Source organism: Anopheles bellator, chromosome 1 (assembly GCF_943735745.2).
Source record: "Anopheles bellator chromosome 1, idAnoBellAS_SP24_06.2, whole genome shotgun sequence".
Lineage (NCBI taxonomy): Eukaryota > Metazoa > Arthropoda > Insecta > Diptera > Culicidae > Anopheles > Anopheles bellator.
In genome coordinates this window covers 17,250,867-17,265,701 of record NC_071285.1, presented here as the reverse complement: position 1 = coordinate 17,265,701, position 14,835 = coordinate 17,250,867, and positions in this window count along the sequence as shown.

The following is a 14,835-nucleotide window of genomic DNA, read 5'->3' as shown; positions in this document are numbered from 1 at the left end:
GAGGCCATAAAACGACCACCTCAACTTCATTCGTCCCCGGGGAACCACTTGTGCGCCACCGAGGGGGGGACCGTATAATTTCGGACCACCGTCCGGGCCGATAAACGAGTCCACAAGGAGCCGAAGCATACGCTCCGTTCGGCCGGGACGAACGTCTGCCAGGTGCCCAGGTTTTAAACGGAACAGGAGTGCCAGGGCTCGGGACTTAAAACTCGGGCCGGGACTGTCGGGCGGGCGGGAAAGGGTAACGGAAATTTATTGATCAAAATGTTGGGAAATATTGGTGCCCGATGTGCCATTTAACAAAGAGGTGCGCTCCTCGAGTCATCGCCCAGTTCCCAGTTCCCAGCCCAGCTGGCCGGGCAGGTGAACTCAACCCTGTACACGGGGTCAAGAGTTTCCCTGCTCCAGTGTGTGTTGGCCAGCGTAAAAAATGGCCAGGGTTCGGCAGGTACGTAACATGGCCACGGGACTGGGTTTTTGCTAAACGGGTCATTCAAATTCACCACTCCAGACCGAAGCTTAAGGTAAATGGTTTCACTGCGGCTCTGTGTCTCTGTGTGTTGCTGGAGAACATTTTCGAGAACTATTGGAGTTCCGGAACTGGCTGCTGGCGTTAAAGAGAGAGAGAGAGAGAGAGAATGCAATAGCCAGCCCCCAGAATGCAATCCGGAATGAGATTTAGTCGCTGAAGCTGCGGACTACTAGCGAGTCCTGTCGGACCCACAGAGCTAAGGCACACAAACAGCCACACACGTGCGATTGAAATTTTTCCCAAAGCTACCCTTTTACGGTTCATCGTGCTGTAAATTGCTGTCGGCCCTCTGCACCGTGGGGTCGATGGAGGCGCCTGATGCCTCACGCGCGCGCGGGGCGCTACCTTCCGATTCAGGTTCCGATTACGATTGCCTCGGCCCGAGCCTCGGCATTCGCGCAAAAAGACACCAAAACGCAATGTTGCGATGCAGTTCCTTTTCTGCCCCACTCGAGAGCGAAACGGGGAACAACGTTTTGCCAAAATTTATCGAATCGGAATTTAAATGAGTTTCAAATGTTTTTCGGAGTGAATTTGAATAGGAATGTGGCCCGGGCTGTGGCTCGTTACGAGCGCACCCTTGCTTGTTATGCAAGGTAGCGGGTAGCGGGTAGCGGGTCCGATAAAGGACACGTAGTGTGGTTCAAAAAGGACCCCCGAGATGGCAGAGAGAGAGAAAAAGAAACGAAAGACATGAAACTGTATCCTTTTCGGTTCGGGCCAATCCATTCGCCGAAAGGAACCCGGGCGGGGAAAAAACGAGCGCCCGCCTTGCCGGCGTAGGCGCCACCGACCGAAACCGAGAGCCCACACGCGACTCCTTCGACAATAAATCGATTTATAAAATATTACTAAACTTGAAACTGCGCATCGGAAGCCTCGGAGGGATAAGGATCGGCCGCCGAGCAACAGCGCCCACCGTTCGGATTGGGCGGGCTCCCAGGAAAGGACACAGGAAGCTAGTTAAGTTTATGGCTCGAGAAATCAATAGCCCGGATCGGTGTTCGGGGCCCCCGGGGACACCGGTGGAACCCAGAGCTGTGGTAATCGAAAATGAATCGAAAAATGGCGAACGGGGCCATAGACCGTTCCAGTTGCCCGGCCACGGCCGGCCAGAATCTGGGCAGCCCTTTCGGAACGTTCGAAGGTAACCGGGGGGTCCGGTGAACCGCCTTCGGCAGAAACGGTAGCCTATTTTATCGATAAATTGGTCGCTGGAACATACCCACTTACTGGCTGGCTGGGTTGGTCCGAGTGGTTTTTGGGCGCCCCCCAAATTGCGACACACCGGACACCGGACCCTGCACAGGTCCTGTGACCTACTGCTGATGGTGCTGCTGGTGGCGCACCAAACGTCAGCAAATGTCTGCAGTTGAATTAAATATCGTCTCTCGCTCGGGCGTCGCATTCGCATAAGCCACGGCTCATCCGGGTTGCGTTCACCGGCGGTCGACTCATTTCCTTTCTGTGTCTCTCCACCCTGTCCTTGGTGCTATCTTTGTTCCGGCCGGCGATTGTGGTGCGGTGCTGGCCCCGATCTGGCCCCTGTTTGTCCGGACAACGTGAAACGAACTAATTCCGCACCAATCTTGACCCGGCCGGGCTTGCCGTTCGGTTTTTCTTCGTACTCCTTGGGCAAGCCACGACGACAGCCGTTTGAATTGAAGAAAATTGTGTGGAGCACTGCGGCACGGTCGGTGTGCTAGGACGGCGTAGAAAAAAAAGTCGTTCGAGCGCACCACAGCCGCTCGAACGCAAAGGCAAAGTGAGAAAAATAGCTTTTAATTAATTTCTATTTGTTCAAATGAGTTTATCCTCGGCCATTGCGGCGCCTCGGCGCCGAGAAAGCTCTCGGAGACCGGCAAGAGAACAACGAAGCGCGAACACGGAACCCGGAAAAGCTCCCCGGTCTTGAAGCTCCCGTGAAGTGCTCTAGAAACTGGCCCAGACTGTCGACTGTCGTTGGGCTGTCGGGGGCCCCCGGAATGTGGTCCTCTTAATTCGTGCTAAAGGGGGATAAATGAGACCATTTCCAGGCGAAGAACAGCATCGCCGGGCTGGGCCTGAGTCGGCGCCAGTGCGAGAAGTGACTTTTAATGGCCAAGAGATCCTCGAAAGGCACCCGAACAAGTGTTTAAAATCCTCGGGAGTCAGGTGTTTTTCACCGAACGGAACGGCGGCCCAGCAGGAACGAGGCTGCCGAAAAGTTGCTGCCATTTCTACGGACCTCACCTCAAACGAGTGTCCCGGGGGGAAAAGGGGCCGAAACTGGCAGACGGCGAGAGCAAGAAAACTTGGTGTGTCCAATCAGATAGCCGACTTAAAATTGGGTCGGTATGCTTTAGCAGCAGGAGCAGCCAATCGCGTAATCTGGGTTTTTCAGGCCTCAGCCTTTGGCAGCAGCTGCTTCTTGGTGTCGGCTCGGTCGGCCGAATTTCCGGGTTGTCTTCGACTTTTAATGGCTCAATTGGGCACCGCACCGTGTGGCCCCGAATGAGATGTTGTTTATGGTGAGATTTGCTAATCGCCCGGATTATCCTGCAAACGGTTGTTCTGCGGAAACTGTCTGATTGACGTAGACCGTGACTTGACGACGACACGGCTGAGATGGGTCTCGTTCGATCATCAAAGTTCAAGCTCATCTCGCATCGTCACTGCTGCTGGTAATTTTCTGGGAAGCTGTGCTTTCGGGAGATTCGTAAAAATGACTTCTTCTTTTATAAATGTTGTGATTTATTTAACTCCGAATGAGTGACAGATGAGGTCCGCTTCAATTCCCAACATCGCAAAGGCCACTTTGTTCAACTCTTCCTTAATGCTCCGTAAGCCAAGTTTCCCCATAGCCTGCTGTGAACGAACGAAGCAACACATCGATTATTTATCGCCAGTAAATGAAACGTCATTGCAATGAAAAATGCAGATCGTAATGCTAAACTGTCAATTATTTAATGGAACCATTCAATCAAACCATTTCAAATTGCATGTTATTTCCGAAATAGCTCCGTTTTTACACTTCCCCAAAGCCTGTCGACCGGATGGTTCCCGTCTGTGGGGAGGTCCGTGCGGTCCGGCAGAGTGGCAGTTCCTTTTAAAGCCATCAATTCCGTAACGACACTTCAGCTTCGTCTGTCCCGGACACGGACGTGAAATACGTTCCACGAAACCGTTCTTAAATTTCCCATCGACCGTAGGAATTGATTTTCCCATTCGAGCAAATATGTCCTGCCTGGCCCACGCTCGCACGTCCCACGGTACATTCTGGTCATTCCGGAGCGCTTTATTAGATTGAGAGCCATTTGTCGTCCGTGCCTCCTCGACGGGCACTGCTCGCCAAAACCTACACACATATCCTTGCCATCCAGCCGGCCAGCCGTCCCACCGGTCGGTCGGCATTCGTTTCCAACCTAACCTTAAGGGCATGCGATATCATTTTCCAGTATCGATGTGAGTTTTTTTATCGACTCTTCGACTCTCGACTCCGATTCGTGCCCGGGGCGCCCAACGCGACCGACGCTTTTACGACGAAAAGGGGCGCCCGGACGCCCCGGATGGGCGCAACAATAATCCTAACAGCAATAATCGTTCGAATTATTGCTCTTCAAAATTACCCTCAGGTTAGTGATAAAATCGAATGTTATCCACCCGCTCACCCATGTTTTCGGGCGCCCCCGGGAACATCGTCGGCGAAGGGTGAACACGTCGCCGACGTTTAAATCCATTCCCACTGCGTCCGCGTCCGCCAAGTCTGCCGGAAATCGAAAATCAATTCTTCTCGTGACGAGTTGAGGGGACTTACTTTCTTACTTTCTCGCTTACTTTCTTCAACCGATTGACGAGCCTGCTGAAGAAGAAGAATGCATGATGATTGACTGCGGACTGCTAGATTCTCCGGGTCCCCGGGATGATGGAACCCTTCCGGTGGCCAACCCCTCTGGGACGGGTGGCGAATAAATAGCGAAAGCCGGTCACGATTTAAAATAACTGCAAAAGTGGCTCGTTACGTATTTTTAGTTCACCCTTCACGATCCCTACTGTCAGAGAGGGGGGGGAGTAAAAAACTTCGGAACCCATCATCTCCGGACCCCGGCCTGGACGGGTCCCGGGGACAAACAAAGTGTCCGTGTGGGTTGTGCGAAGCATCCGTCCAAAGTCCGCCCCAAGTAAAACGATCATCAAAACGAGCTCCATTCGAACCACATACACAGCCCGTTCCGGCCATTGCCCCACCGCCGGAAACCGGAAACCCCCGGGCCGGTGCGCACGCCAATCGAATGTCAACAGAAGTAAAATGTAATCCCAGGTGATTAACCTTTCTCCGATGGCCACTTGCGCTCTTTCTCTCTCTCTCGTAGCGTGTACCGAATACAGATGAATTTTTAAACTCAGCCGAATGATGTTTAAAGCTTGTATTAAATTGAATTTTATAGGTCATATTTTATTGCATCAAAAATCTTAAAGTATTTAAAGCGAAAAGCAAATGCGATCTGGAAAGACAATACGGAGCAGAGAGCAGAATCGTTTAATTATTTTCACGCGCGCCCCACAAAAGCGCAAATCAAACACGCGACACGCCGGACACGGCACTGTCACGTCAAGTCAAGAGGTCGGCCGATTGCAGCCCTGATTATCATCGTCCTTTCATCTTCGCGGGGATGTTCCAACACACGCCGGTGGTTTGACCGGTGTTTCCGGTTGTTTGCCAAGCGCTTCAGGAGTCTAATTAGAGGCCTGTCCTACGGTCGGAGCCGTCCTGTTACTTGTTAAACCCAACGCACGTGAGCCGACTGGCGGATGACAGTCAGTCAGTCACTGCGCCAGTCGGGATATCAATGCGTTCCTCAAATTACAGCTTACACAGCACCTGTCCAGTCCGTCCAGTCGCCCCCTACTGATGGGCCGTCTTCCAACGTCTTTAAAAAGCCACCCTACGCGGAAGGACACAGCACGATGGTTGCCGCACCGCCGCTGGGTGGCATCGTGCCACGTGGCGCGCGACTTGTAATTAAATAAAATTCCTTAATACTCAGCACTAAGCCGACAAAATTATGGATGCGACCCCTGGGAGGGCCAACATCGAATACACTCCGGACCCTCGGTCCGACCCCGATAAGGAGCAATTGTTTTCGTACTCGAAGATCGAAACGCAGATACGCTCGGTGTGCGTTACCCGTAGTGGCCCCGTCTGGCCGGCACCTGTTCCACTAATACGATCAGTTCGGTGCGCTGCTGCCGGCCGCGGCGATAGAATATTCAAGAGGGTTTTAGCATAAATTAGCCACCAGTGTGCCAAGCGTACACACCACTTCGCTAACGCTGCATAGGTGTGTTTGTTCGGGGTAGCAGAGCTACAGGAGCCTGCGTCAGAGTCTCGCGCGGTCGAGATTTCCGAGGATAAGCGTTCCGTCGCATCATAAAGATGCAGTTGGCGAGGTGCAATGAAACTCACCGCCACCGCCAGACGTCGACCGGCTTTCGGTGGACTCTTTAGCAGCTTCCGCGGCAACAAGGCACGATCTCACGGGCTCGGTGATAAAATTGCAATCTAAATCGCTTCAACATAAATTAAAACATCTTCAAACAGCGCGTCGAAGCTACCGTCGGTCGGTCGGTGCCTGGCGATCTGCACGCGTCGAGTGAGTGAAGTCTTTTCAGGTTCGCCGTGCAGGAGTGCCACTCACTCGGTGCCATTAACGCTTAGCTGGCCACGGCGGTTTCATTGTATAGTTGTTCCTAAAAAACAAGGATCAGGGTCTTGATCTAGGTTCGGAGCATACCGGTTAGGACGCTGGATGCAATAAAATAGAATGGTCGCTATTTTACACAACGATTAAAACGCGAACCTCGGTGCAATATTCTAAAGTACCAACGGAATGAACTGTGCACTGCAACGGTAGCCTCCATTTTGATTCGCTTTCTCCACGTACCCTCAATATTGGTACAAAGTGGAACAAAAACCACTCAATATTTATATGCCAACACGGTGCTCACCTAGCTCACCGTGGGGTGTTAACGTATACGACTACCTCAATTTCATCCAATTTTTAACTACACTGCTGCTGCTGCTGCTGCTGCACCTTATCTACATCGGAGAGCAAGCCACCGGAGAGCCATTTGCATGGTGAAACCACGGACACATCATCAAAGGCCAAAGTGTTGACTTGAAGACACTCCAATCACTGCATCGTCATCGCCCGCATCATCATCAGCATCATCATCATCGTGCTGTGCCGTGTTCATCGTGCACCTAGGTAAACACATTGCTTTAACGGTCTTATTTTCAATTTGCAGCTCGGTGCACTCGGGGCACTCGTCGGTGCACATCCCCGATCCTTGTCCCCGTTGGTGACGGTGTGCATCGCAAGCGCTCGCCCACCCGGAAACGGATGCAAGTAGGTCAATGCATGTGTGCAAAAGCGCGCGAGCGCCCGACTCGTGCGAACGTTGCATACATCGAGGCGCTTTCGGTCGACCGACCGGTCGACATCGGATGGGACAAAAAGCTACTGGACCATCTGGGCCAATCTCGGGGATCCCAAGAACGAACCACCCGGACCACCCGGTGGGGGCACGGGAACAACATAAATATTTTGTAAAAATAAAAATCACAATAAACGACACGGAATCTGACGCGTGTTCTGTCGAAAATAATTAATTTAAAATTCACTCGAACCGCTCGACGTGGGCCCGGCCGGGTCTTGTCGTTGACCGACCGGACAAACTGTCATGTTCTGGGGATGTCTGCGCCCAGCTGGTGCCGCTTCTGCTGCGGATATTAAGGTTTTCGGGAATGCGGACTATGTGCGCCGCCCGTCGCCCGGTCCCCGGTTATCAGGTTTAATTAATTTATTTATGATAATACGATGACTTGTTGTACTCTCGGCGGTGGTGCGCCTCATTCGAATCCTCACAGCATCCTGGCGACCTAATTATGTAGTGTCACGCGGGCCGCCGGGCCTCCGGGCATATAGTGACTGATTGTTCTCTGCCTTGCTCTTCCCGTGCGCGCCTCAAAGTCAACGTGCAAACGTGCAGGTTCCCGTGCTCATAATCACTTCGTAATGATGTGAGCGTTGATTGATTTGCTAATGCCGTGATCCTTGCGCCGCACCGCGACATTTGCAATTCAATCGATTCGGCTCACTGCAGACGGCGCGTGGCGCATCCTTTTCCGCCCACAAGGAGCGGGCGCCGTGCCGATTAACATCAATTAAAGGATTCGATGCCCGGTTCGTGTCCGTGTCTGGGGTGGCTGATTAATTCGCAGTCGTAACATCGCGCAAGATGCCACAAGTCAATCCGATCGGCGATGCAGTGCGTGCCGTGACTCGGGCCGTAAATTATTGATCGAACGTCAAGATTTGCGTCGCGTCGGGTTTTTCAACCCTCTGCTGCTGCTGTTGGTGGGAGGCCACATCAACTGTCACCGAAGGCAGGCGGCCGACAGCCGGCCTCTGCCAATAAATCCCATGACCTGAATCGCAGATGAAGTCACGTAGTGTACGGAGGACGAGGTTTGCCGGACGAGATAACGGCGTGCCATCAAATGGGGAGGGTTGATTGCTTTAAAGCTTTCGCTCCGAACCGGTCACCGGGTCATCACACAAACCCACACAGCAGGCGATCCGATTTGCGGACGCCCCGGAAGTACGTGAGCAGCAGTGGCAAGGAACTCCCGGAAAACCGGGCGGATCGATAGGATATTTGATATTCAGTGATTATTATTTTAATACGCATTATGCTGAGCATCAAATTAAACTCGCAGAAGATACTATTACAGTTGGCGGCAGTTCGCGACTCGGCCCTGCTAACCAGCTTTAATTGAATTCGGTCGGCCCTGATTTAGGGGCGAGTGGCGAACGGCTTGGCGTAACCTACACCTCAAATAATTAATTTAAATTTGATTTCTGTGCAAAATTCTGCCGAAAGTAACAGGAGAACAGCACCATGCTAGTTCTAAAACTAGAAATAGGAATGCTCTGCTACGAGCGTATGATATCCTGTTACTTTTACCGGAGCGGAGCACCATTAGAGAGATCGATTACAAAACTGAATCATTCGAATCGATTCGATGGCTTAAACGGTTCGCAAACAGATGATCCAATTCACAAAACCGATTCCGAACCATTGACGTTGCTATCGATTCCGCTGTCAGTCTTTGAGCCTTGGACCAGCTAAAGGACGATACGGCAGCCGGTTCTTCGGGCTATTTGTTAACTAGGGTCGTTGCGTGTCTCAACAAAGACCCAAGAAACGCTCAATCGGACCGATATTGATCGGGGGCAAACAATGCGTGTCGGAACGGCCCTGGAACTTGGGTCCGGTGGCTTAAGACGCGAACCTGAATATTGATTTTGGGGCTGTAGAAATTTAAATCTACCCAAATGAACAATTCATAGAGACCGACCGACCGGCCGGGCCGAATGGATCGGATCGGAATTGAAAAGCATCAAAGGATCGAACGCATCACGCCGTGCGTGCCACTGGGCCGGGGCTTCGGGTCCACCGACAAACTGCATCCTGTTTGACCTTTTTCGGCACGCTGGCAAACAAAAAATCAATTTCCCTGTCAAGACCCCGAAAACGGTCGGGCCAAGAACGAAGGCCCACCGGCAATCCGGGACACGGTCACCTGTCCGCCACGGTCCCGGATGAATAGTTCATTGTTTCCATGAATTTTAAATTGTCGGAAATTTAGAACACCGCAACGCGCGGTCGCACACGTCGCTCCGGCTCCGGAGGATTAGTTTCTCGACCCGGCACCAGCCCAAAAACGACAGACGATCGGCGAAAAGCTTCGGACACAATCCCGGCCGGCGACCGGAACGTGTCTGCCTTTTTTTCCCCGCGCACTGCCCCGTTTGAAGTCAGAGACCGCGAGTGCCCGAGCGTTCCGTTACTTCGGACAGTGGACGTCGGTCTCAAAGTTTAATCAAGGATTTTGATGGACCGCTGAATAATAGACACGGCCCCGGCCGGGTGTCCTTTGCGGACCGCGGGACCAATCGCGCGTCACCGTGTCTGTCACATTCGAAAAGCGCCATTTGCGGCCGTGGCGGAAGGATGCAGAAATAAAAGTGAGGAAAGTAGACCCAGGCGCAGCGCCTCAATGAGAAATCCCTTGCGAGGCCGAAGACCTGACCCGGGTGGGCCGGGGTCGGGCCCATCCCAAGAGGACAAAGTTTTGTCGGCCGGAACCGACCCACGCGCCTGCGATGGGGCGATGACATCCATCAATGAGGCTCCCGGGCACGCTCTTTCATCGATTATCGATTTTTGTGACAAGGTGACAAGGTTGAGAAGAGAGGTAATGACATGACAGCGGAAGGTGGTGCGTTACATAACGAACCGTAAAATCGGAGGCCTTCCCACGGCCAACCTCTCCCTCTCTTTCTCTCTCTCTGTCTCTCTTTCTCGTCGGCAAAAAAGGGAAGGTTTGCGCCAAGCGACAAACAGTGCTATCTTGGACAGGCCGCAAAGATAACGGAACGATAACGAGCCTTCGGGACGAGCCGGTGGATCGGTGAAGCGGAAAGGACCAATAGGACCCTTTTGGCACGGCACGGCTCTCTCCTCCTCCCTGGCTGGCTGGATGGTTCTTCAGCGTTGACAACATTGTCTCTCTTCAGTTGGGGCCTCGGTAAGCCATTAGTCCTCGCCCGGAAAGGTCACATCGGCAGGTGAGTGTCGTCCGGTGAGGTGTCCTACCCGAGGCCAGATTTCCTGAGGCCCACCGGTGCCCAGTTAATGACGCCTGAATATTTCACGACCATCATCACGACTGTTCGGCGTACGACCGGAGCCGTCCTGCTAACGGCTTACGTAGGCCCAACGGCACCCAAGTGAAGCACCAAGAGTTCTCCAGCAAAACCAGGGAAACGGGCAAACTTGGGTGTCCTCGAAGTTCTCGAAATTATTTCTCGTTACAGCCTCAGGTGAGCATCGCATCCCTCGAGAAGCATTTGCGCCTTTCAATTGCTCCGGAGTTTAAATAAATTCCGTCCAAAAAGGGAGTTCCACCGGGGGTTAAGTGCTTCCATGGCCGTTTGCACATTAAAGCTGCAGCCCGAACCTCATGAATAAAACTCATAACCTGCCACACGCAATTTAGCGCATTCATCGATCGGTGCGGCCCGCAGGACCTAATCAGCCGGTCCGGTCGGTCGGTCGGTCGGAATCGATTATGATGCATTTTCCGCCTCAAATCCTCATCAGCATTCAACGGAAGTACGGCTAATACTTTGCGCGCCGGTGGCCACCGCCAGAATCAACAATGACTGCAGTGTTCTGCCCTTCGGTGTGCTTAATCAAACACGATCAAGTGGAACTGGAGCAGAGCAATAAAGTTGAGCGGCCCTTTAAATTGTAAGCACAACTAGAAGGGAGCCAATCGTTCCCGTGCCAGGATTAAGTTTTTGGAGCTCCCTTCGAGAGTCAGTTCTGGTTTCGTAATTGATATTTCGAACCACCGACAAACATTCCCAATAATTGTCCCGGAAACATGGCCTCCCGGCCCTCGCCGTTGGCACTCTGTTTGGAGGCCTGTCAGTTGGGCGGAAAATCTACGACAGGGCCCCTGGTGGGCACGCCACCGACAAGCAACCGGCTGGGAGTCCCGAAAAAACAATAAAAAATGAGGCCAAACACTTACTTGCACCAGCGCCGAGAGCCGGCGTCGCGGCGAGCCAGCCAACCGGTGGCACCGACGTTCCATCGTCCCTGGGTCCTTGCGCCTGGCGATCCTTGGCGGCCGTTCACCGAGCCGAATTTTCGCCGGAACAGGCACGTTTCACGGATGTTCGTTTGGAGTGAAATTTACATTTTTCATGGACTCCGTCGCACTTCTCCACTGCCTCGGGGCCTGCCTTTTTCTCGGCTGGGTGATTTGTCTTTTTTCGGCGATTTTCCGGCCGCCAGACTTTTGCCAGAGAATTGAGGGACACACCTCACCTCTCGGTGCTCGGTCTTCGGTTGCTCGGATTTTCACGATTTTCCCTGCGCTTGTGTATTTACAAATCGCAGCACCACAACACTTCTCGGACTTCTTGGGCAACCCCCGGAACGGAAGCGAAAGGACCGAGTGCCGACCGAGGACACAGTGGCACGGAAAACTCGAAACCGTTCGTATGCTCAATTTATTCCGGATTGTTATTGTTGCTGGTGCACCAGTGCCTAGCGCACCGGAAGCGGGGCCATTGTTAAACGGTGCCCTTTTCTGCTCTTCACTTTCAACATCTTCCGGCCCGCTTCCGGCCGTTCCGGCTTCTGCGGGCGCTCCCGACAGTGGGACAGTGTGAATAACCTTGAGGGAAATTTATTGATTTTCTTCCCGCGCGCACACACAGTTCACTGGCCGCTTTAGTGTGTGCGGGTGTATGTGTGCGTCCCTACACACCCCAACACGGACGGAGAGGATCCTTGCAGCACAGTTTTGGTCCACAGTTTTCCACTGATTCACCTTCGAATCACATGACGCGCGGGTTGCTGCGTTGCTGATTTTCACTCCCGTGTATTTATGCTTCCCACCGAAGGATGCCTTGAACGGACGGTGGCTTGTATTGCTCCTGTCAGTGGTTCTCTCTCTCGCTCGCTCTCTCTCGCGGGCAGCAACAACAACAACCACGGAGCCCACGGCAGCACCGGAGGAAAGAAGGAAAAAAAGAAAACCGACGGCCTCACAACAACGGCGGCGGCGGCGGTGGCTTCCCTTTCACGCACTCAGTGTCACGCACGAACGTCACGACCGTACTAAATCCTCTCCGGCCGCGGTTCGAGTGCGGATGCTCCGTACCTTTTTTTTGTCGCTCCTCTCCGAAGTCTCCGGGATCCTTCCGGCACTGGTGCACTGGTTCGTGTTTTCGGGTTCGTGTCCTTTCGCTCCTCGAGAGAGAGAGAGAGAGCGAGCGAACAAGGACTCTCCGAGAATTCACCCTAGGTAGGTATCCTTTTATTGTGCTGCGGCTCCGTTCCGAAGGGCTCAGCGAATCGCTTCGGGAGTCGGAAGGGAGGGACGGAGTGTGGCACGGAAAGGCCCGTGCTATAATCCTAACCCGCTGTCCTTGTGGCGTCGGGAGCTTTATGGCACGTTGGCAATCCCCTCCATTTTTCTGTTGGCAACGCGACGAGGCACCGGATGTTGCGCCACCGTGTTGCACTGATTTGCGACAGTCGCAGGATACGTTGGGCTGTTTTTGTGACTTTGGGATGGGAACCCAGAACCCTTTTTAAATGGTAAAACATTATCAAACGAACCTTACGAACCTGTCCTGCCCTTGTCCTGTTGAAAACAAATGTCGTCCAAGTTTTCAGCTTCTAATTCCGTGGAAGAACCTATCAGCCAACATTTGGCCAATATTGGCCTAAAATAGATAAGTTATCTATAACAAATCCATATTTTTAGCCTTCCATGTTGCGCAGATTCCGAGAATTCATCTGTCAAAGTCGAAAGAGTGATAGAAATGCCTCTTTAAAACCAACTTTTTTCAGCTACTTTAACGCGATCGTTAGCAAAGTTCTGCAACGGTAATGTTCCTATATTGCACATCATTCGAAAGGTAATAAATCTCTCTTTTATATGAATCAATCAAATGTTTACCTTTGATATTGCTAGTATATTGTTATCGGTAATTAGTATAGAAAACTATGAAAACTGCAGTTTTCCAACTTTGGTAGTGCAGCAAAAAAATGTTCAGCGTTGTCTCGCCTAAACGAGGCATTAGAACTAAAGTTCAGACAGTTGTAAACATTTCCAGCATGTTTTATTTGCGAATTCCTGCTGCAAAGTTAGCAAATTCCTATTTTAAGAAAACAATTCCTGATGCATATGGGGGCGCCCGGTCTTTTTGTAGTATATGAAATGGCCATACAAAACATATTGGCCTTATGGCTTTTCTATTATTTAAGCAAACTAAGCGTTATCAGTGATCACGGATCAATCAAGTATGCGTTGCCCGATTTGTTGTACAACGCCTAACCAGATGAGTGATGTTAATAATCTTGAAAATGGTTTTAACCCGCAACCTTCTGCATTGTTGTACGGTTTTTCGCCTCTTCATTATTAGTTGAGATTTGTGCAGTGTTTGTTAAGCATTTCATATAAAACAATTTTAAACAACCTCGGGCAGGTGTCAGAAACGAAAACTTCGGGTCGAATATTTTCAGACCCTGAGCTTGCTAGTACTGTTCTTAATAAAACATTTAATAGACAGACCTAGGAATATCTTAATATCAATTAGCTGTCAGAAAGTAGTTTGTGCCGCAAAGTTAGAAACATATTGTAGAGATACATATAAAAAACTCTTAGTGCTTTATTGTTGGTTTAACGCAACGTACTTTTTTATCATGGAGGAAAACATTAATGGCGATATTGCGATTGATCATGTATTTAACCAAGTATTTAAGGTTGGATGAAGACATAGACTAATAAGTATTCTATCAAACCTTCAAACAATAGTTCATGGGTTGGATACTTCGGATGGTAATAATTATTTGCTTCAAAATTCCCACAAACGCAAAGGGTATAGCTCCTTGATCATTTCATATCCTTTCTCAAACTCACAGGGTATTCGATTTGTAGCAGAAATTCGATATTTGCTTCTTCGATAGTACTTTTTGGTGTAATGCAGATTGCATACTTAAGGCGTTTAAAAACCTTAAAATAACGAAAAAAGCTTATTTAATTGTTAAAAAAAAGCTTATTAAGCTTGTGGGTGCATTGGATTCTCTTGCACGATGTGTGCAAGAGAACGGTTTTCAGAAACCCAAATATGATCATAAGGAATTGCGTACAGTTTGAGTTGAAGACTCATCACTTTCGAAATAATTTTTTAATAGTTCCCCATTTTCTGCAAGCGCAGAGCGATCCATTTCCTAAATGTCTACATTTTTACTAAATTTTCACAATGTACACAATGATAAGTAAACGGTAGTTCTAAACCCAAACCCTTTTCGACACACCCTATACTTCGAAGGAAGCCGACATTGACACGATTACGAGAGAGCAGTCTAGCGCCTTGTCTAGGTGAAGGTCTTGATGGGCCGTGCTACCCCCGGTTGCCCTAAATTTTTCCACCCGGCGACCGAGAGTTGGGGCCACCGCCAGTTATCGACTAATTGGTCGCGCCGTTCCGCTCACGGTGCCCCTCGATAAGCTTGCGCGTTTATCACCGGCAATGGCCGAATTATTGACACCGGGCGATCAGCTAATCTGAGTGCCGTGCGCCAGGAGCCAATAAATGACCAATGTGCATCGGGCCCGGGGTTTAGTGCGCTTCCAAGTCCAGCGCACAGTAGTACCAGTAGCA